The 22,841-nt window shown below is 41.9% G+C and overlaps 1 protein-coding gene across 12 annotated transcripts in view; it reads right to left on the bottom strand.

Moving 5' to 3' along the window:
• Positions 1–22,841, bottom strand: part of rbm47 (RNA binding motif protein 47) — a 158,299-nt gene that overhangs the window by 88,565 nt on the left and 46,893 nt on the right. The window contains exon 1 of one of the 12 annotated variants that reach the window (XM_052043194.1): positions 7,277–7,297. The exons of the other annotated variants lie outside the window; for them this stretch is intronic. The gene's annotated coding sequence lies outside the window, so the exon portion shown is untranslated. Of the gene's footprint in view, positions 1–7,276; positions 7,298–22,841 lie in introns of those variants that run through there. 12 annotated transcript variants of the gene reach the window in all.

The following is a 22,841-nucleotide window of genomic DNA, read 5'->3' as shown; positions in this document are numbered from 1 at the left end:
AAATAGTGACGAGGAAGGAGATAGAGAGCTTAGTGACATAGTGTCATGATACAACCTTTCCCTCAATGTCAACAAAACAAAAGAGCTGGTCATTGACTTCAGGAAAGGGGGCGGTGTACATGCAACTGTCTACATCAATGGCGCTGAGGTCGAGAGGGTTGAGAGCTTCAAGTTCCTAGCAGTGAACATCACCAATAGCCTGTCCTAGTCCAACTATGTAGACGCCTCAGCCATGAAAGCTCACCAGCACCTCTACTTCCTCAGCAGGCTAAAGAAAGTTGGCATGCCCCCTTTGACACTCACCAACTTTTATCAATGCACCATAGAAAGCATCTTATCTGGATGAATCATGGCTTGGTATGGCAACTGCTCTGCCCGTGACTGCAAGAAACTGCAGAAAGCTGTGGACACAGCTCAGCACATCAGGGAAACCAGCCTGCCCTCCATGGACCCTGTGTATACCTCTCTGCCTTGGTGAAGCAGCCAGCATAATCAAAGACCCCACCCACCCGGGTCATTCTCTCTCTTCTCCCCTCTCATCAGGCAGAAAATACAGAAGCCTGAGGGCACATACCACCAGGATCAAGGACAGCTTCTATCCCACTGTGATAAGACTATTGAACAGTTCCCTTATACGATCAGATGGACTCTTGACCTCACAACCTACCTTGTTATGATCTTGCACCTATTGTCTATCTGCAATGCACTTCCCTGTAGCTGTGACACTTTACTCTGTATTCTGTTATTGTTTTTACCCTGTACTGCCTCAATGCATTGTGTAATGAATTGATCTGTATGATCGGTATGCAAGACAAGTTTTTCACTGTACCTCGGTACAAGTGACAATAATAAACCAATACCAATACCCTCCCCTGACAATATTTCAGCCTGACTGTTTGCAATCTTGCTGTTACATTTGACCATGAGGTGAACTTCAGACCACATATATGTGCCACCATTAAGATTGCCAATTTCTACCTCCATAACATCACTTGACTCTTCACCAGCCTTAATTCAACTGGCTAAACCCTCATCCATGCTGTTCTTATTTTGGGACTTGACTCCTGCCAACCTCTTTCATTCCATCAGCCATAAGCTCATGGTCATCCAAAACTCTGCTGCTCATTTCTTAACTCATGTCAATCCTGCCACTGTCCCTGTGCTTGCTGATCCACATTGGCTCCCAGTGAATTAGCCCTTTGACTTTAAAACTCTGTTCCTTCTCTTCAAAGGCCATGGCCCTTCCTATCTCTGTAACGTCATTCAGCACTGCAGTTCTCTCTTTATGATGCTCAGTGTCAGACTTCCTGAAATAATGCTCTCATGAATCACACTGTGATGCTCTGGGTCTTCTAAGGATTCTCTATAAACACAGGCTGTTGTTGCTGGACGTGTAAGTGTGTAAATCTCAAATTATTGTCAGAAATTCCAAAAACAGTATTAAAGTTTGGTATGTCATAAATTGCTACCCTAGATGCTGACTGAGAGAAAGCAACAAAATGTCATATTTTTTACACTTCTGAATTAGAACTATTTTGGTTAAATTCAATACATAATGGAGCTTACATTTTTGTTTTTTGGTTTTGGTTTTGGTTTATTATTGTCATTTGTACCAAGGTACAGTGAAAAGCTTGTCTTGCATACCGATCGTACAGGTCAGTTCATTACACAGTGCAGTTACATTGAGTTAGTACAGAGTACATAGATGTAGCACAGGTAAAAACAATAACAGTACAGATTAAAGTGTCACAGCTACAGAGAAAGTGCAGTGCAATAAGGTGCAAGGTCACAACAGGGTAGATCATGAAGTCATAGTCCATCACATTGTATAAGGGAACAGTTCAATGGTCTTATCACAGTGCCTTAATAATAGTACATGCATAAATAACTGCCATATTAGAGACCACAGCATTAGAGGCAGCATTAGAGACGACAGAGGAACTCAATCAATGAAGAAGATCTGGTCAAAAGTCTTTGTTGCAAACTTGTTGGAAAGCAACTTCACATTTTCTCACTTTAGCAGCACTCTGTGAGGAGCAGAATGCCATTCTCTTAACACAGGATTAATAACATTGAGAAAAATATTGCTTTTTTGATCAGTTGGGAGTCTAAACATGCATCAGACTATCAGCATTCCTAATAGTCTTTCATACAAGTTACTCAGAAATCTATGCACAAAGGAGACTCTGTTCATTCTGAGCTTATGTCCCATGTGTGGCAGATTACTCTGTCCACTTCAGCTTGCCAGTAGGAAGTCTTATTGATTTTGTTGAATGAGCCTCACTTAAACAAATTCAGATGGGTACCAATGATAAATAAACACTGAGGGCTTGCAGGTAGGGGTCTGGGGTTTTTAAGAGTCCCGCAGGCAGGAGACGTCAATGGAATCATATCAGAGAGACTGGGAGGGCGTGTGGAGAGAAGTGAAGCATTAGAGATGGGTCTATTGCAGGAGGGATGATTCAGTGGGATATTCACATTCCACCTGCTGTGTTACAGGGCGTGACTTCTGTGAAACACAGTCCACACAGTGGAGATCAAAAGTGTCTCCAGTCCTAAATGCATCTGGGTTGTGATTCACGTTCTGCCTGTTTCCAGCTGAACACCAATAGCCTAACACGTGGACCATATGAAACAGACATGCTTCAGAATCTCACTATTGCTCCCTACACATTGTTGACTGGACAACAGTTAAAAATTGTCCACTAGTTTCTGTCTGTAATTTCATTTTCTAAAATGATAATACCATTGGATTGTAATAGGCATACTTTATAAGAACTAATCTGCACAATGTAGGATTAGTAGAGATCACCATCACTGATTTTTCAAGGACCTTCCTTATATCCAGTAAATTAAAATAATACACAAAATCATTATTTAAAAGCACTTTTAATATTTTAGTATAATACTCCTATGTCTATTATTTAAATTTCAGTCTATATTTCCTTCTAGCAATAATTCCTGTCTCATTGTTTTAAAAATGTTAACATTTACGTGAAGTGCAAAAACCTTTTCCTAATCTTCACATGTTTCTCTCGGGAGGTGTTTGTCCATGTCACAGTGATAGTATATCTTAAATCAGAGATTTAGCTTGCGCTATGTAAAAGTTTATCATATTGTAACCAGACAACTAATCTTGAAAGAACACACAAATTCCATAAAAATCATTGCTATATTTAGGATGTTGTATAAGGGTCAGCTGAACTGGAGTAAATGAGGCTCAGTTTGACTTTTATCCACTGCACCAATGTTCAAGGTTTCAAGGTAATAAAATCTTGAGATTTACTGCTGAAACTGGGAATGGAAAAATGTTAGAGAACCACTCCCAGCAATCTACTAAGACTTTGTTCCTTCTAAGTTCCATAACGTATTTAAAAATGGACAAAGTCAATTAATAAACACATAATCTAATCATTCCAAGTTTGTAGCTCTATATTGTGTTCAGTTGCACCAAAGGTTGCATTTTATTTGGGATACCCAATATAAAGGGAAAAATACATTTAGAGGTTTGAAATGTGCTGTTTTATTCTGAAAAAGAGTTCTCACAGGGCACCAAACTCAGCCTCCTTTCAGCTCACTTCTGTGACGCAATTCAGTTATTAATTTGTTGATCCTCACTTGTTTATTTAGCATAAGTACAAAATCATGCAATGGGAACATGAGATAAGTCTCGCTGAAGCCAGCTTGATTAACTTTGAATTGATATTCTAAGGTCCATAGTAAATCTACTTTTAATGAAATGCTTTTTTTCTATATGTTAAATTTGCTTGCTGCAGTGGATTCTCTCTTATGCCCTTATAGATACTTCTGGCGTTCCCCAAGGATCTATCCTTGGGCCCCTACTGTTTCTCATCCACATGCTGTCCCTTGATAAAACCTTCCAAACACACGGACAGTTTAACTACAAAAATGATGACACCTGACTCTATGCTATGATCACATCACTTTAAAACCAAAATCTTCTCTCCTTGTAGCAAATTTTGCTCCACATCTATTGACTTAATCACTCTCTGTATTTGTCTGAAGAAAGTTTCTGTCATTAGGACCACTTATTTTCATTTCTGCAACATTGCTCAGTTCCTTCCCCTGCCTCGCCTCACCTCACCTCACCTCACCATGTTCTTTTACCTCTAAGTGACAATTTCAACACTCCCCTGGCTACCCTTTCCTTTTCTATTCTCTGAAATCGGTGATATGGGAGCTAACTTTTGTTTGGGCATGATGAAGTTGATTTTGTCTTTAATGTTGGATTATTAACAATTGAATGGGTGAAAAACAGAAAGAGAAACTAGGAAGGATGAAATGTCACTAGCAGAAATCACGTTACTTTCTGGGCAGAAGTTGCAGATGGTAAAATAAATACCGTCAATAGAGCAATGACAATAAACTGCATTTTATATAATAAAACTAATATTTTATATAAGGGAATCAAGTTGAACAGTAGGATTGCTTGAGATGAGAGTCTCTGATGTTACCACTTTCTATTTTTAATTAGCCCTATCAAATACATCATATCTAATCAGCCCAGACTTAGAGGCAGCATAAAAGTTGAGGCGAACATTTTATATGTTATTTTGCATATGTTAAAATGCAGTCATGACGGTGCCAACCTGGACTGCTGCTGCAACGGAGAGATACTATAAAATTATTTGCAGAAGTTATCAGCAAAACCACTTGTCGACTGCCTCCCTGGGGTGGGGGTGGGAGCAGTGGCTAGTCAATAGGAATTTACAAAATTTCTGCATTCGTTACACCTGAGATAAATCAAACAATATCAACATTAGTTATCACGAACACATGTATGTAACTCCCTCTGCTGTTGAATGTCTTAAATCTTCCAGCACAACAAGTATATAACTGATCACAGGACATAAAAGGGTCAAACTACTTAAAAGCAAAACAACTAAAGATTTATTTGTAACCTTACAGCAAGTGAAGTGTGGTCAGTACAAAAGTGAACTGAATTGAGCAGAAATGTAATAGGTTATGTAAGCAACAGTTCTTGTTTGGTAACTTTGTTTTAGAATTTTATAAGATCAACTGAAATTTTAGAATTCTTCCTTTGGCTGGCATGGATGCAAGACTGAATTTATTGGTTTATATCCGAACAATAGTCATCTGTAAGTTTTATGGTGTTACATCTTCATGAAAAATGCCAGGGTCAGTTTTATTTTGGAGAGAGTAAAACACTTTTTTTCCCAGTGATGTCCTGTGAAAATCACATGATGGTACATTTCAACATATTTATGTCATCACAGTGTGTGTTTGCCAACAAACAAAAAAATGGTTTGCCAAACATTTTTTTCATGTAGATAGTGCCCTTTTAAAAAAGATTTTTTTGTCAGTAACATCATGGAGAAGGGTAGAATTTGGTACAAAGATGTGTTGCCCTGATTCAGATAAAATATCTGTATTCATAATGCTAACACTGGCAATGTACTTGTTTAAAACAAGGATGAAGCAAGAACTTTTCAGAAGTGGAAATCATTATTTAGTCCATTGCTCCTTTACTACAATCTTTTCATTTCTAAGCTAATTAATTTCCATAAATAATGCAGAGATATGTCATTGTGAACTGAGTCACAATGTTACTTGACAATTTGCTTCTATCCGACATGCCTCCGTTGTCCTCTTTTTTATGTTGTTGGCAAAAACTACTTTGAAACTGTTTCCTGGGATTATGTTCCATTTTCAAGCCTTGGATGCCAAATTACCATAATGTTTTGGTGTAGAGTGTGTTTACCTAGATTAATCAGGGAAAGCAACTGTATTCCAGGGTCTGACATGGCGGCTGGAATTTACAATTAGTTACCATGCGTTGTAGGAAACCCAGCTGATGTTTGAAAATTCTATTTAACAGATGTAAGCCAAACCATATCAGTAAACGGCAGCAACCTAAAAACCACTTTTAAACTGCTGCAATTTAATTATAGATTCTTACTTCACTGGATTGAAAGCTTTGACTGAAGTATTATTTTAAGCTAATGTCAGAAAATGACAAACCTTGCCAATTAATCAACTTTGCCAAATAAACACTTCTTAATTAATATGTATCTGGAGTATGTTGTTCATTTTATTGACCTTGAATAATCCATATCTTGCCATTTCAGTTTAGCATAAAAACTGTGCTTGTGGAGATGCTGGAGGCCGAAAGTCACAACATTTTTTAAGTTCACTTGAATGAGCACTTGAAGAACCATAACCTACAAGGCAATGGACCAAGAGCTGGGAAGAGGGAGCAATTTAAATGGCACCAGTTTTGGGCAGCATGGATACAAAGGACCAAATCTTCTCCTTCTGTGCTATAAACTTCTAGGACTATAAGAAACAAGTTAGACTAAGGAAGAATTGACCTTGTTGGATTAACATCCTGAAGGAGTCACTAAGTGCTGAATTAAATGTAGGCAGAATATTCCAAACTCAGTGATCCAGTGAGAGAGAGGAGTTTATGACTTTGGATTCAGCAACCTTGAGTTCGGGAGCCAAATATTTGATGCATGCATATAGATTTCAAAACAGAGCAAAATCAGCCAGTCTGTGATGCTCACCAAGTCGAATAGCCTAATGCCACTTACTGTCTAGGACATTGAATGACCAGTAGGGTGAAATCTTACTACCTACTGGGAGCAAAGTGAAGAAAGCTAGTATGGTGAGCAAACACCTTCAATGAACCCAGCCTAATTCTTGACAAACAGAATGCTAACAGTGATCAGATTATAAAATGTGCAGCTGATTGAAGCATTAAATAGGGTATTTGGTTGAAACTACAGGACGATGAGTTCCTGCTGTCAATTCTCTCTCCCACCCCACACAGACCTTCAACATCACTTAATGAACTTCAAAGTAAGCAAACCTTTGTTCTAATTATAGTTTGGGCTGAATCCAAATTAAAACGCATCAGTGCAGCAGAAGATCTGAAAGCACAATGAAAGCAGTTTCACTTTGCATTTCATCTGTAAAATTGCACAACAGCGAAACTGGTTTCCACATCCTACAACGTACTGAAACAGATTCCTGTCAGAATGACCTAAAGCTCATCTATGGTAATGATCTCACATTACAATATGTCACTGTTTCCAAGAAGTAACTATCTGCAGTACATTCAATGAATCTCTATCCTATGCAAAACAATAAGAACTTGTCCCAGGTTCCCTTTTGAAATAAAGCTGCTGAGTGCTAGAACAAAATAAAATCAAGCTGTAGTTCTAGGCTTCTTTGCTGAATCGAGTAGCTTATGTACTTGTATTAATCTAGAATTGTGCTCACAATAGCTTACCTTGCAGGAACGCTCACCACAGGACTGATGAGGTGCAGTTTCCCACTTCAGGGAATCAGCTAACAAGCTTGACAGGAAATACTGGTTAAAAGTTTTCATGTCAGTTGCGAAATTGATTGCTACACTGACTTTTTGCTGAAGAGATTGAGTGAAGGCTTATGTATATTTTCCAAAGAGCAACCTCCAAGACAAGAAAATAAAACACCTGCTTCACCTGACTGTGCTATTCAACCTGAGGGCTTCTCAATTCATCGAATGGACCATACAGCGTCCTCAGGCAAAGTTAAAGGCGGAGGGGTCTGCTTCTTAATCAATAACTTGTGGTGCTTGGACGTGACAGTTCCAGGCAAGCTTGCTGCTCACCCAGCGTGGAATATCTAACAGTGAAATGTCGACCATTCTATCTGCCAAGGGAGTTCACTTCAGCTATCCTGATGGCAGTCTACATCCCACCACAGACGGACATGAAGCCTGCACTCAATGAGCTATACTCTGTGGTCAACAACCTTGAGACAGGATACCCTGCTGCCCTCTTCATCATCGCAGATGACTTCAATCAGGCCAACCCCAAGAGTGTGTTACCAAAATACCATCAGCACATCTCCTGCTCCACCAGGGGCACCAACACCCTTGACCACTGCTATACAAACCATCAAAGATGCCTTCCAAGCCACCCCTCACCGTCACTTTGGGAAATTCAGACCACCAGGCTTGTGCTCCTTCTCCCTGCATACAAACAGAAACTGAAACGGGAGGATCCAGTACGTAGAGTTGTGCAGTGCTGGTCTGAGGAAGCAGATGAGCTCCTACGTGACTGCTTTGAGTCAGTGGACTGGTCCATGTTCAAAGACTCAGCTGCCAGACTTCGTGATTATGCCACCACCATCACAGACTTTATCAGCAAGTGTGTTGAGAACTGTGTACCAAAGAAGACAACATGGGTGTTCCCAAACAGGAAGCCATGGATGAACCGGGAGATCCACTCCCTACTGAAGGAGAGGACTGCTGCACACAAATCTGGTGATCCTGATCTGTACAAGAAATCGAGATATGACCTTCAGAAAGCTATCAGGGATGCCAAGAGGCAATACCGACTCAAAATAGAGTCCCTGACCAGCTGTCAGTTATGGCAGGGCTTACATGACATAACAGGCTACAAGACGAAGTTGAGCTGCATAGTTAACAACAGCGCATCCGTTCCTGATGAACTTAATGCATTCTATGCGTGATTTGAACAAAAGGGAAGTGGATTGTCGCCATCCACCCTGAACAGTCTCCAATGCAGCTGAAACCTGTGATCACAGTGGAGGACATAAGATCAGTCTTCCGGAGAGTGAACATGAGGAAAGCATCTGGCTCAGATGGTGTCCCTGGCCGTGTGCTCAGATCTTGTGCTGATCAGCCGGCAGAAGTATTTGCGGACATATTTAACCTCTCCCTACTTCAATCTCAGGTTCGCACCTGTTTTAAGAAGACCACTATCATCTCGGTACCGAAGAAAAGCAAGGTAACATGCCTCAGTGACTACCGACCAGTGGCTCTGACATCCACCATCATGAAGTGCTTTAAGAGGCTGGTCATGGCATGCATCAACTCCAGCCTCCCAGACAATCTTGACCCACTGCAATTCGCCTATCGCCGAAACAGGTCTACAGCAGATGCCATCTCCCTGGCCCTACACTCAGCTTTGGAGCATCTGGAGAGTAAAGACACCTACATTAGACTATTATTTATTGACTACAGCTCTGCCTTCAATACAATAATCCCAAGCAAACTTGTCACCAAACTCCAAGACCTAGGACTCAACACCTCCCTCTGTAACTGGATCCTTGACTTCCTAACCAACAGACCGCAATCAGTGAGGATAGGCAGCAATACCTCCGGCATGATTATTCTTAACACTGGTGCCCCACAAGGCTGTGTCCTCAGCCCTCTACTCTACTCCCTATACACTCATGACTGTGTGGCCAGATTCTGCTCTAACTCCATCTACAAGTTTGCAGATGATACCACCGTTGTAGGCCGTATCTCAAACAGCGATGAGTCGGAGTACAGGAAGGAGATAGAGAGCTTAGTGGAATGGTGTCATGACAACAACCTTTCCCCCAATGTCAACAAAAGAGCTGGTCACTGACTTCAGGAAAAGGGGCGGTGTACATGCACCTGTCTATATCAATGGTGCTGAGATCGAGAGGGTTGAGACCTTCAAGTTCCTAGCAGTGAACATCACCAACAGCCTGTCCTAGTCAAATCACGTAAGATGCCATGGCCAAGAAAGCTCACTAGCACCTCGACTTCCTCAGGAGGCTAAAGAAATTTGGCTTGTCCCCTTTGACTCTCACCAACTTTTATCGATGCACCACAGAAAGCATCCTATCTGGATGCACCACAGCTTGGTAAGGCAACTGCTCTGTCCAGGACCACAAGAAACTGCAGAGAGTTATGGACACAGCCCAGCGTATCATGGACACCAGCCTCCCCTCCTTGGACCTCTTTACCTCTTGCTGTCTTGGTGAAGCCGCCAGCATAATCAAAGACCCCATCCACCCGGGTCATTCTCTCTTCTCTCCTCTTCCATCGGGTAGAAGATACAGGAGCATGAGCGCACGTACCACCAGACTTAAGGACAGCTTCTACCCCACTGTGATAAGACTAGTGAATGGTTCCCTTATACGATGAGATGGACTCTGACCTCACGATCTACCTTGTTGTGACTTTGCACCTTATTGCACTGCACTTTCTCTGTAGCTGTGACACTTTATACTGTTACTGATTTTACCTGTACTACATCAATGCACTCTGTACTAACTCAATGTAACTGCACTGTGTAATGAATTGACCTGTACGATCGGTATGCAAGACATGTTTTTCACTGTACCTCGGTACAAGTTACAATAATAAACCAATACCAATACCAAAACCAAAATACAGTGTACTAGGCCATTGCAAAGGTGCTAAGGAGCTAAGTGCAAATCTTATGTGCATGTTCCAGCCACTTGCTGCACTGGACACACACGATAAATCTGGAGCAGGCCACTAGTATATTATCAATTCGCAATGATACCCCTGGAAAACGGGACCACTTCCCATAACTCAGGTGCCACCTCTTTAGTGATGATAAAATCCACTACCACCATCAATGCGCCAGCACAGATTTTGGTCAAATGAGGAAAAGAACATTTAAAAACCATGACCTCAGATCTGGAAATAAAACTCATGGTTTACCAAGCCTCAGTGTAATCCCTGCCCTGAGTTTCTGAGACCCCTACAACCTACAGCTCAAGGCACTAAAAAAATATCACCAACACTGTCCCCACAAAATCCCCCAAATTCACTGGAAGGACAAGCAAATTAACATCAGTGTCCAAGCCAATATCCCCACCACTGAGGCCCTAGTCGAACTCAGTCAGCTATGTTTACAGGCCACATTGCTTGCATGCCCAACAGACTCCCAAAACAGACACCCTGTTCCAAGCTCTCATGGGAAGAGATTACCAGGCATTTAGAGAAGGAGATGCAAGGATGTGCAAGGATGTGCTCTAACTTCAATAAATGCAACATCCCCACTGATTCCTGAGAACCTCTGCCCATGACCGCTCAAAGTAAAGAAACATTCAGGATGGCATTGAGAACCTCACTGAGGATACAGAAGTCCTGTATAAATGGGGGGAGGAGCTTATCATAACTACTCACCCTCCCATTCTGTCTGATCTTGTAAATTCAGAGAGAGATTTATCCGTGAGCTGTTTAATACATTAAATGGCTAATGATGTGAGTTATTATAAATTTTGCAACATATTGCATAATACAGAAAATAACACGATGAGTATTAACGCTCACGAATTTTTGTAATCTATTACCACATATAGTATACGTGTGTGTGTGTGTGTGTGTGTGTGTGTGTGTAAATGGTCATATTTGCTGCAGTCAGTGCTTAGAGCACTTTTGTAGCTTAAGTGACTAGAAAACTCCATAATACTCAGATTAGAAAAGACGAGTAACGTCTGTAATTGTGGAAGAAACACTGTTCTAAATTGGCTTACAAGACAGGTTTTTCAATAAGACTGTAGGCATTATCCTTGAATCAGAATGATATAGCTCAGATGGAGACCATTTGGCCCATCATCTCTATGCTAGCACATAAGCAGAGCTATCCAAATAATCATACTGCATTTCTTCAAAAAGAATTCTTACAATGAGAGAGTGATCTAGGAAGCATATCTTCCTAGATCTTTCCCTCATAAGATGGAAATATCTAGCCTGGGCACAGTCGTTCCACTGTGGGGAATTTTTTTAGATGTTGTTACCTACCACGCTCTTAGATTGTAAGAGAACAAATACATTTCAAGGCATGCTTTTAACAAATATATCTGTATTGATTTCTCAATTTCAGAAAAGGTAAGACAAATGGAAAAATAGAAGAAAAAATGAATTTATACATCAGCATCATGGAACATTGTTTCATTAATTGCTCACATAGCCCCATTCAATTCAAATGAATTCCCAGGGCAGATTGTTTTAAACTAGAGGTTGATTGAATTTTTTTTCAAAATGGCTCTGCTCTCTCTTTAAGGTAATTGGCTTTTTTTCATTTTGATAAATCCGTAATTGTGCCCATTCAGTATCCTATAACTTAGAGTAAAAAAAACAAACTGCTGGAGGAACTCAAGTGGGTCAAAGTTGAGTGTATTGTCATGTGCACAAGTACATGTGTGAACAAGTGCAATGAAAAACTTACTTACAGCAGCATCACAGGCACATAGCATAAATTAAACATAAATTATGCAAAATTATACAAGAAAGAACACAATTAGAACAAAAAAAATCAAAAGATTGAGCAGCATCAGGGGTGGGGGAGGAGATGGAATTGTTGGCATTTCAGGTTGAGACCCTGCATCAGGAGAGGGCAGATAACCAGTATAAAGAGGAGAGGGAGAGGGAAGAGACAGGGGCCTGTAGGTGATAATTTTGCTGGGGAGTGGTGAAGGATGATGGGCAGATGGAGTGAGATGGGGGAAGGGGGAAGGGGGAAGGGGGAAGGGGGAAGGGGGGAAGGGGGAAGGGGGAAGGGGGGAAGGGGGACAGGTAGAGTTTGGTGACAGATGCAGGGTGGAAGCAGACAAGGCAAAAAAAGGCAGATAGGGCCAGGTTTGGGGAAGGCGGCGGGGGGCAGGAGGGAAGGGGGGAAGGAGGGGGGAATGGAGGGGCAGGGCAGGGTGAAGGTGGAGACAGAGACTGGAGGGTGATAAGCAAGAACACAAAGGTTTCCAGTGCTGGAATCTGATAAGTAAGGAAGGTGGTAATGGGAACCATTAGGGGACAGATGAAGGGCAGTTGGAACCAGAAGAGGGAGGAGATCCAGTTGATGAAATATGTGGGTAGTAAATTGGATGAAACCGAGAGGGAAAGGAGACAAAAATTGTGATGGGGGTTGGGGGGTGTGTATGGGGAAGTGAACGAAAGTGGGAGGACCCAAGGTGGATTGGAAGGAGAGAGAGAGGGAGGAACACAGGAGGTAAGGGTTACCTGAAATTTAAAGCTTTGATTATGTTTATTTCTAAGTGCTTTCATATTCAACAGTAGACAGAACAGGTTTAAGGAACAATCCATTATAATTCATTACATGAACTCCACAGCAAGTGTGTCACTGCCAACTCTGCAGAGATATAATATTTTTACATTCTAATGACTGTATTGCAAATATATTTGACAAGATTGATTACATTTCATTCTGTTATCCTGCCATGTAAATGAATAATGAAAATGGCAAGAATATCAGGCAGAGTAGTTTATCAATGTCTCTCTGCTCTGAACTCAATACTCTTCCCCTACCCCAAACTAAGACTGCTGCTGGCTACCTTTTTCCTCCTCTAAGAATCCTCTTCATGTCCCACCTATGGCCTTTGTTATCCTGCTCCTATTTAGAAGGTTGTGATAATCTTGAGCCAAAACTCTTACTTTACTTAAGTGAAGGGGGGTGGGAGGGGGCCTCATTCTTCTGAGCATGCCCCAGAACCTTGTCCTTATAATCCAAAGTTTTGGCCCTCCACTATAATACTTTTATTTATTTGGCTTATATCAAAATGAGGTATTGTGGTGTCTCTCATATATCGATCAAAATTTATCTTTGCTGTAGAAAGACATCTGGAGATTGTGGTTAGTGATAAAAAAGGAATGATGTCAATACTGAGAGATTAATGGGACAGAAAAAAAAAATGAAGGATGTGCTCAAAGTCTCTTTGAAAGAATGCAACATACCTAGTGACTTATGGAAACCTCTAGCCTGTGACTGTTGAATGTGCAGAAGGAGCATTCGGGATGGTATTGAGAACCTTGGGTTTGTGCATCAGGATAACACTGAAACCCTGTGTAAATGGAGGAAGGAACATACCATCTCACAAAGCAGCCATCCCACCTGCCCTGTAAGATACTTTCTTTGGAAGGTTCTACAGTTTTCACAATGGCCTATTCAATCACCTCAAACTTGCAAAATCATAGTGGAAGCAAGTCACCCTTGATCCCGATGGACTGCCAAAAAAGAAGAGAATGAATGTGTGGGCTCAGCTCTGCAAAAACAGCAAAGACCAACATATTCCAAAACATCACAATCACAACTATTGAATGCTGCTTTAAAATACAAGAATTATTGCTCCATTTCAAACTGGCAGTGCTTTTGACACTGGTCTCAGTTATTTTTTAAATTTTTTTAAAAAATTTTATTTACGGTGTGGTAACAGGTCCTTCTGGCCCAATGAGTCCGCACCACCCATCTTAAACCCAAATTAACCTACCCGTACGTCTTTGCAATGTGGGGAGGAAACTGGAAGCACCCAGAGGAAACCCACGTAGACATGGGGAGAACGTACAAACTCCTTACAGACAGCGATGGGAATCGAACCCCGATCACTGGCACTATAATAGTGTAGCGCTAACCGCTATGCTACCATGCAATTTTCATTTGCCTCATTGAGTATTTTTATTTTGCACCTTGACCCCCACCATCTAACTATCCTGTTGTGGAGTCCCTCAACAAATGCCTCAAATAATGAACTGGCTCTTAATCTCAGTGCTATTAGTGGGCCCTTGCTTTGCACACACCAGCTGCTGTGATTGCCTACAAAATGCTTCAATTCATTGACTGTGAAGTACTTGCGGATGGTCAATTGACGTGCAAGTTCCTTTTTCTTCTTTTATGAAGTAATGGCGCCTTTAGGTAATGGAAGTTCCCTAAATATCAATCTTGTTTTCTTCAGGTTTTTTTTTTCCATTGTAGGGGCTAATGATCTATATAGATATACTTATTCTCTGGCTAGGCCATGAGTAGTCCATTCACATTCCATAGCCTAGTGACCCTGAGGTGATTTATAGTGTGAAACTCAATGAAGTTTGGATCCTCGGGCCTTTCTTTATGGGTCATTGCCATATCACTGATATTTGAGGATGGGGAGTAGAGAATATTCCTTGCAATATAAGGAGAACCCACATCACTTCTTTGCACGGCAACTAGTTAAATCTAATTGTGCCTAACTTTAATCCCAATTTTATGCACATGGTCCATCATGTGGAAAATTGGCTATTCTGCTGCTGTGATAGATTTTCTTCATTGGGGTTTGCCTTAAAAATAGGTTATACTCTTAAACAAATTGCTGGGAGGACAATGCAATGACGTTTTATCATAAAATCACTATGCTGCCTTTTGATAAAGATGACAAGTCATGTGAATATGACAACCAATAATCTGCTTTGGAATTTATCATCAAAAGAAGACACGACTCAGCAAAAACATCAAAGAACAAAGAAGTCAGCTAAAAGCACGTTCAGATCCACAGATGGGTGAATAGCAGGTGCTGTGTAGTGATGGGAATCTCTCTTACTGACATTACTCAAATCAGTCCTACACAGAGATTTATACAACCACAGCTCACACTCCAACCTGAATACCAAGCTCTCAGTCTGAAAAAAAATTCCACACTGTATTACTGCATAGTTCTATGGTGTGACAAGGATCAAAAGATTAGCTATAATTTCACTGAATTCCCCCTTTGCAAAGTATTATAAGTGGGACAGCATTTACTTGTTCAGTTTTTGCAGCAATTAAAAGTTAATACCCTTACTGAAAATGCCATTCCCACTGAATTAAAGTGGACTACATTATGCTCTTGTTACAATTATAAAATATAGAATATTAAATGTTATCTTTTTATGACTATTTCAAATTCCAACATTGACTTCCATTTCAACTTCTGCTTAGAAACTCAACTTATTTTAATAAAGGATATTTCAAAAAAGGAATGGACTTTAAAAATATGAATCCATAAACGTCTACTTCCAGACAATTGACAAAAACAACTATTATACTGATTATAATTGCATGAAGGTTACTCTGTTAAATGTATTGTTGTGTGGCAACATAATGTCAGCTATAATGTTTAATGAATTCAAATATAAAGGGGAGGGTTGTTCTGAGACTAACTATAACTGGCCTGTGTCCTCACACCTTTAGTTATGCACAGCAGTAGCCCTGTCTTCTTAATGCTGTTGCTTGCCAGGGCTTGCAAAATTCCACAAGCACTGTGGCTGGCACGAAGATTTGCTTGTACTTGTGCCAGGTAGCGGTGGTAGCAAGGGGGAGGGTTGATAATAAAACTGTGAGTCAACAGGAGAATTTTGCTAATTTCAAAGCCAAAGCTAAAAAGACCCAATTAAGTGAAGTGATAAACATGGATTTTCAATCCAAGGACATCAAAGGGGATTATTTTTCACTATAAATTGTTGACAAAGCCTTTTGGAGTTGAGTTTTGTTTTGGACTCTGAATTGACACCATTTGAGAAGCAAATGAACTATTTTGCTGGTTGAATATCATTATCATATAATAGAGAAGCTGTGAGTTTTCACCATGTTAATGGACAGTTTACCAAGGGGGGAAGGATGGGACATCAAGCAGGCCATCTCTTAAAGTGAAGCAAAGCAGGCTTGAGTTGCAGCACCATGAGATCATTTTCAACATCAGAAAAGTTCTATGGAAAACCACTACAATTTTGACACTACATTCGGCTCCTGCAGGAGAATGAGGAGTTCATAGATAAGAGCTACAGGAAGGCAATCACTCCTAAGCTGCAGGATGCAGGTAGCTGGGTGACTGTCAGGAGAAGGAAGGAGAATAGGCAGGTAATGCAGAGTACCCCTGTGGCTATTCCCCTGAATGACAGGTATACCACTTTGGATACTGTTGGGGGGGGGGGGGGGGGGGAACCACCTACCAGGGAAGAGCCGCAGTGACCAGGTCTCTGGCACTGACCCTGGTTGAGTGGCGCAGAAGGGAAGGAGGGAGAAGAGGAGAGCAGTGGTTGATAGGGGATTCAATAGTAAGGGGGCAGACAGGAGATTCTGTGGACGTGAAAGAGACTCCCAGAGGGTATGTTGCCTCCTGGGTGCCAGGGTCAGGGACGTCTCGGATAGGGTCCACAGCATTCTGAAAGGGGAGGGCGAACAGCCAGAATTCGTGGTACATATTGGTAACAATGACATAGGTAGGAAAAGAGAAGAGGTCCTGAAGAGGGAATATGGAGAGCTAGGTAGGAAGCTGAAAAGCAGGTCCTCAAGGGTAGTAATCGCTGGACTGCTGCCTGTGCCACGCGCCAGTGAGGGTAAGAACAGGTTGATTTGGCAGATGAATGCGTGGCTAAGAAGTTGGTTTCAGATTTGTGGATCATTGGGATCTCTTCTGGGGAAGGTACAACCTGTACAAGAGGGATGGGTTACACCAACATTCTTGCGGGCAGGTTTGCTGGAGCTGTTGGGGAGGGTTTAAACTAGTTTGGTAGAGGGATGGGAACCAGAGTGATAGGTCAGAGATTGATGCATTTAGTGTACAAGTAGATGCAGCGTGTAGAAAGACTGTGAGGAAGGATGGGCATTTGAAAGGGCAAAATTGCAGTCAGTTGGATGGGCTGAAGTGCGTCTACTTTAATGCGAGAAGTATCAGGAACAAGGGTGATGAACTTAGAGCATGGGTAGGTACATGGAACTACGAGGTTGTGACCATTACAGAGATTTGGCTGTCACAAAGGCAGGAATGGTTGCTGGATATTCTGGGGTTTAGAGGTTTCAAAAGGGAGAGGGACAGAGGTAAAAGAGGTGGGGGAGTGGCTTTGCTGATCAGGGACAGTATCAAAGCTGTAGAAAGGGAGGATGTCCTGGAGGGATTGTCTACTGAGTCAGTGTGGGTGGAAGTCAGAAACAGGAAGGGAGTGATTACTCTATTGGGAGTATTCTACAGACCCCCCAATAGCAGCAGAGACACTGAGGAGCAGATCAGGAGGCAGAATTTGGAGAGGTGCAAAAATAACAGGGTTGTTGTCATGGGTGACTTCAATTTCCCTAATATTGATTGGCACCTTAGTGTAAAGGGGATAGATGGGGCAGAGTTTGTTAGGTGTGTCTAGGGAGGATTCCTGACACAGTATGTGGACAGGCCGATGAGAGGAGAGGCCGTACTGATTCCTGGGATCTGGTACTAGGCAATGAACCTGATCAGTTTTCAGATCTCTCGGTGGGAGAGCACTGTGGAGACAGTGACCATAACTCCTTGACCTTTACCATCACCTTGGAGAGGGATAGGAGCAGATGATATGGGAAAGTATTTAATTGGGGGAGGGGGAATTATGATGCTATTAGGCAGGAACTTGGGAGTGTAAATTGGGAACAGATGTTCTTGGGGAAGTGCACAATGGAAATGTGGAGGTTGTTTAGGGAGTACTTGCATGGGGTTCTGGATAGCTTTGTCCCATTGAGCCAGGGTAAGGATGGTAGAGTGAAGGAACCATGGTTGACAAGAGACATAGAATATCTTGTCAAGAGGAAGGAAAGAAGCTTACCTAAGGTTTAGAAAGCAAGGATCAGACAGGGCTCTGGAGAGTTACAAGGTAGCCAGGAGAGAGCTTAAGAATGGACTTAAGAGAGCCAGAAGGGGACATGAGAAGGCCTTGGCAAGTAGGATTAAGGAAAACCCCAAGGTGTTCTACACGTATGTGAAGAATAGGAGGATGACCAGATTGAGGATAGGACTGATTAGGGATAAAATAGGAAACATGTGCCTGGAGTTGGAAGAGGTAGAGGTGGTCCTTAATGAATACTTTGCTTCAGTAGTCACCAGTGAGAGAGACCTTGACAGTTGTGAGGATGGCGTACAACAGGCTGATACGCTAGGGCATGTCGATGTGAGGAAGGAGGATGTGCTGGAACTTTTAAAAAGCATTAGGATAGATAAGTCACCGGGGCCGGACGGGATATATCCAACGTTATTATGGGAAGTGAGTGAAGAGATTGCTGCGCCTTTGGCGATGATCTTTGCATCCTCACTGGCCACAGGAGTAGTGCCAGATAATTGGAGGGCGGCAAATGTTGTTCCTTTGTTCAAGAAAGGGAGTAGGGATAACCCTGGGAATTACAGGCCAGTGAGTCTTACTTTTGTGGTGGGCAAATTACTGGAGAATATTCTTAGAGACAGGATTTATGGGCATTTGGAGAAGCATAGACTGATTAGGGACAGTCAGCATGGCTTTGTGAGGGGCAGGTCAGGATGAGGATTTGTGAGGATTGAATTCTTTGAGGATGTGACAAAGCAAATTGATGAAGGTAGAGCAGTGGATGTGGTGTACATGGATTTTAGTAAGGCATTTGATAACGTTCCTCATGGAAGTCTCATTCAGAAAGTCAGGAGGCATGGGATCCAGGGAAACTTGGCTGTGTGGATTCAGAATTGGCTCGGACAATAGAAGACAGAAGGTGGTTGTAGATGGAGCGTATTCTGCCTGGAGGACAGTGACCAGTGGTGTTCTGCAGGGATCTGTTCTTCGACCCCTGCTCTTTGTGATTTTTATAAATGACTTGGATGAGGATGTGGAAGGGTAGGTTAGTAAGTTTGCAGATGACACAAAGGTTGGTGGTGTTGTGGATAGTGTAGAAGATTGCTGTAAGTTACAACAGGACATTGATAGGATGCAGAGCTAGGCTGACAAGTGGCAGATGGAGTTCAACCAGAAAAGTGTGAAGTGATACACTTTGGAAGATTGAATTTGAAGGCAGAATACAAGGTTAATGGCAGGACTCTTAGCAGTGTGGAGGAACAGAGGGATCTAGGAGTCCACGTCCATAGATCCCTCAAGGTTGCCGCGCAGGTTGATAGGGTTGTCAAGAAGGCATATGGTGTGTTGACCTTCATTAGCCAGGGTACTGAGTTCAAGAGTCACGAGGTAATGTTGAAGCTCTATAAAACTCTGATTCGACCATACTTGGAGTATTGTGTTCAGTTCTGGTCGCTTCATTATAGGAAGGATGTGGAAGCTTTAGAGAGGGTGCAGAGGAGATTTACCAGGATGCTGCCTGGATTGGAGAGCATGTCTTATGAGGATAGGTTGAGCTAGCTAGGGCTTTTCTCTTTGAAGCGAGGGAGGATGAGAGGTGACTTGATAGAGGTGTACAAGATGATAAGAGACATAGACTGAGTGGACAGTCAGAGACTTTTTCCCAGGGTGAAAATGGCTAACACAAGGGGGGCATAATTTTAAGGTGATTGGAGTAAGGTATAAGGGTAAGTTTTTTTTACACAGACAGTGGTGGATGCATGGAACGCACTGCCGACAGAGGTTGTGGGGGCAGATACATTAGGGGCATTTAAGAGACTCTTAGATAGCCACATGAATGATAGAAAAATGGAGGGCTATGTGGGAGGGAAGGGTTAGATAGATCTTAGAGCAGGATAAAATGTCGGCACAACATCGTGGGCTGAAGGGCCTGTACTGCGCTGTAATGTTCCATGTTCTATGTTCGGAATTCAATGTCAGCTTAATTCCTAGGCAATTGTTTCAATGCCAAAATAAAAAGAAATGACTGCACTGCTCGAAGTCATGAACCTCACATATCTCCAGTGGCCTCTTCCCGAACTGTAATTGGTCACCAGCAATGCTGAAAATACGGCAGCACGAAAACAAAAAAGCTCTGGAGTTTGGAATAGTACATATTTCAGTAAAATGTTAACTTAATAAAAGTAAATCAGTCTTTTGTAATTATCATTTTGTACACGAGTTGTTAAGGATGGCAGGGTTTTCAATGTACGTTTGTAGATCTCATACAATGGGTAGACTAGGAGAATACAGATATAAAGGAAGAGTGTTATTCAAGTGTTTGAATTTCATTGGAATAGCTTAATGATTGCTTGCTCTCAGGCCCCTCACACTACAAGTTGACTTCATGTTCCTTTTCTTCCATCTTCTCCTCATTGGATTGTTGCAAGGCTTCCCACTGCTCACTTTAGCAGGATCTGTGCATGATCAACAGTGAACTAAAACAGTACACTGCAGGCATCTCCATACATGATCACTTTAGCAGGATGTAGTTTGGAGTGCAGCCTGACCAATGCAATTAACTGAAATAAGCTTCAATATTCCTAAGACCTGCTCAATGATGGCATGGTTGTCTCATAACCATTGTTGCAGCACAGTTTAACAGGTATCCTTTGCAGCTGAAGAGGGGTCATGATCTGTGGGGAGAGCCTGTAACCCTTGATGCCAAGCAACCATCAATGTCTGCATTTTGGTCTGTCACAGCGTGGCAGCATCATTCCATCTTCCTAGATAACATGTGCTCAAGCATGGTTTTCAGGGTATGGTCTGGGCATTTATTACAAGGAAGCCGCTCCAATTCAGGAAGGCTGCAGGATATCATAGTAATGTACACTGTTGATGATGTGTACTGTTAATTATTCCTTGCTTGGAGGGGAATCATACAGTATAATATCTGCAAAGCTAGAGTGAAGTATTTGCTTTTCATGGCATGAATTGACTCATCCTTCCAAAGAGAGCATCCATTCTGCTTGATGGAGTTTGATGATGAGTTGATCGAAAAAAAAGGCATGCTTTTCTATGGCATCTATCATAACCTGAGATTATCACAAAATTTAAGTGCAGTCATGTTAGTAATATGCATCCTCAAGTCACCTACAGCAGCCTGAAACCAACTTGCAACAGAAAAAAAATGGAAATAATGTCTGGACACATCTCACTGTGGGCACAGACTCTGGGAGTGCTGAGAGTGAAACAGGATCGTGGCACCATCACAAATTACCAAAGCTGAGAAAGTCATTAAGTACATAGTGTGATTTCTGTATCCCTTGTTGCATGGATATTGGTGTCTTGCCCTTCACTGTCGCTTACCTTTTCTCTTCCATCAATAGCTAGAAATTGCCAGATTTACACTCACATTCAAGCAGATTGTTTTAAAATACTCAGAAATACTAGAAAATTATCTTACTGTCTTTCTAAAATAAGTAATGCTGACTTACACAAGTTTGAATAATGCTGCAATTAAATATCCCTACTTTATTTCCACTATTGCCCACGTTCCTGTGTAGGTCTGGTTACTTTGCATACATGACCATTTTGTATTTGAGATCTTTACAGCTGAGCTTAGTTCAGCCCTCACTCAATATTCAGTCATCCTTATTTTACAACAAGGCTTTGTAACAAAGAGTAAAGAACTAATAATTATAAAAAGTTTTCAACTACCCCAGACTTCCAGATAAGCTTCAAAGCCAAAGGAGTACTTTTGAAGTGAAGTCACTGATGCAATGTGTAAACGTGGTTGCTAATTTGCATACAAAGCTACACAGTGGGGGTGGCACAGTGGTGCAGCTAGTATAGTTACTGTCTCACAGCTCCTTTGACCCAGGTTAAGATAAGATCTCTTTATTAGTCACATGTACATCGAAACACACAGTGAAATACATCTTTTGCCTAGTGATTTGGGGGGGGGGCAGCCCGCAAGTGTCGCCACGTTTCCGGCGCCAACATAGCATGCCCATAACTTCCTAACCTGTACATCTTTTGGAATGTGGGAGGAAACCGGAGCACCCGGAGGAAACCCACACAGACATGGGGAGAACTCAATCCTGACTTCTGTGCTGTCTATTTGGAGTTTGCACATCCTGCCTTTGACCTTATGGGTTTCCTCCAGGTGCTCTAGTATCCTCCCACATTCCAAAAATGTATGGGTTGATAAGTTAATTAGCCAATGTAAATTGCCCCTAGTGTATAGTGGTAGAATCTGGGGGGAGTTTATGAAAACGTGGGGAGAATAAAATGGGTTAGGGCAGGATTAGTGGAAGAGGATGCATGTTGGTCAGTGTGGACTCAGTGGGCTGAAGGGCCTATGTCCACGCTATATTCTCTATGACTCCAATCAGCAATGAATCAAATGAACAAAATATCCGTTTTAGTGATGGTGGTGGAAGTACTAACCAGGATGCTGAGGACAACTCTCTGTCTATTTTACAACATTGTGCTATAGCATCAGATCGGGCTTGGAGGTTAACATATCATCATAGAGACTCCACCAACAGCACTTAAATAATTCTGCTTACATGAATCTGGAAAATCTGTTCAATCTCTGGAGTAAGATTTGAACCCACAGAAGTGAAAGTGATGCTCCTGAGCAAAACTGAAACTCAGTCGGAGTTACAATTACTATTCTTTCCTTCCCGTCCTAAGAGTGGTAAAAACAATTGTA

The sequence above is a fragment of the Pristis pectinata genome, chromosome 2, assembly GCF_009764475.1.
Source record: "Pristis pectinata isolate sPriPec2 chromosome 2, sPriPec2.1.pri, whole genome shotgun sequence".
NCBI lineage: Eukaryota > Metazoa > Chordata > Chondrichthyes > Rhinopristiformes > Pristidae > Pristis > Pristis pectinata.
This window is presented reverse-complemented; position numbering and strand designations above follow the sequence as displayed.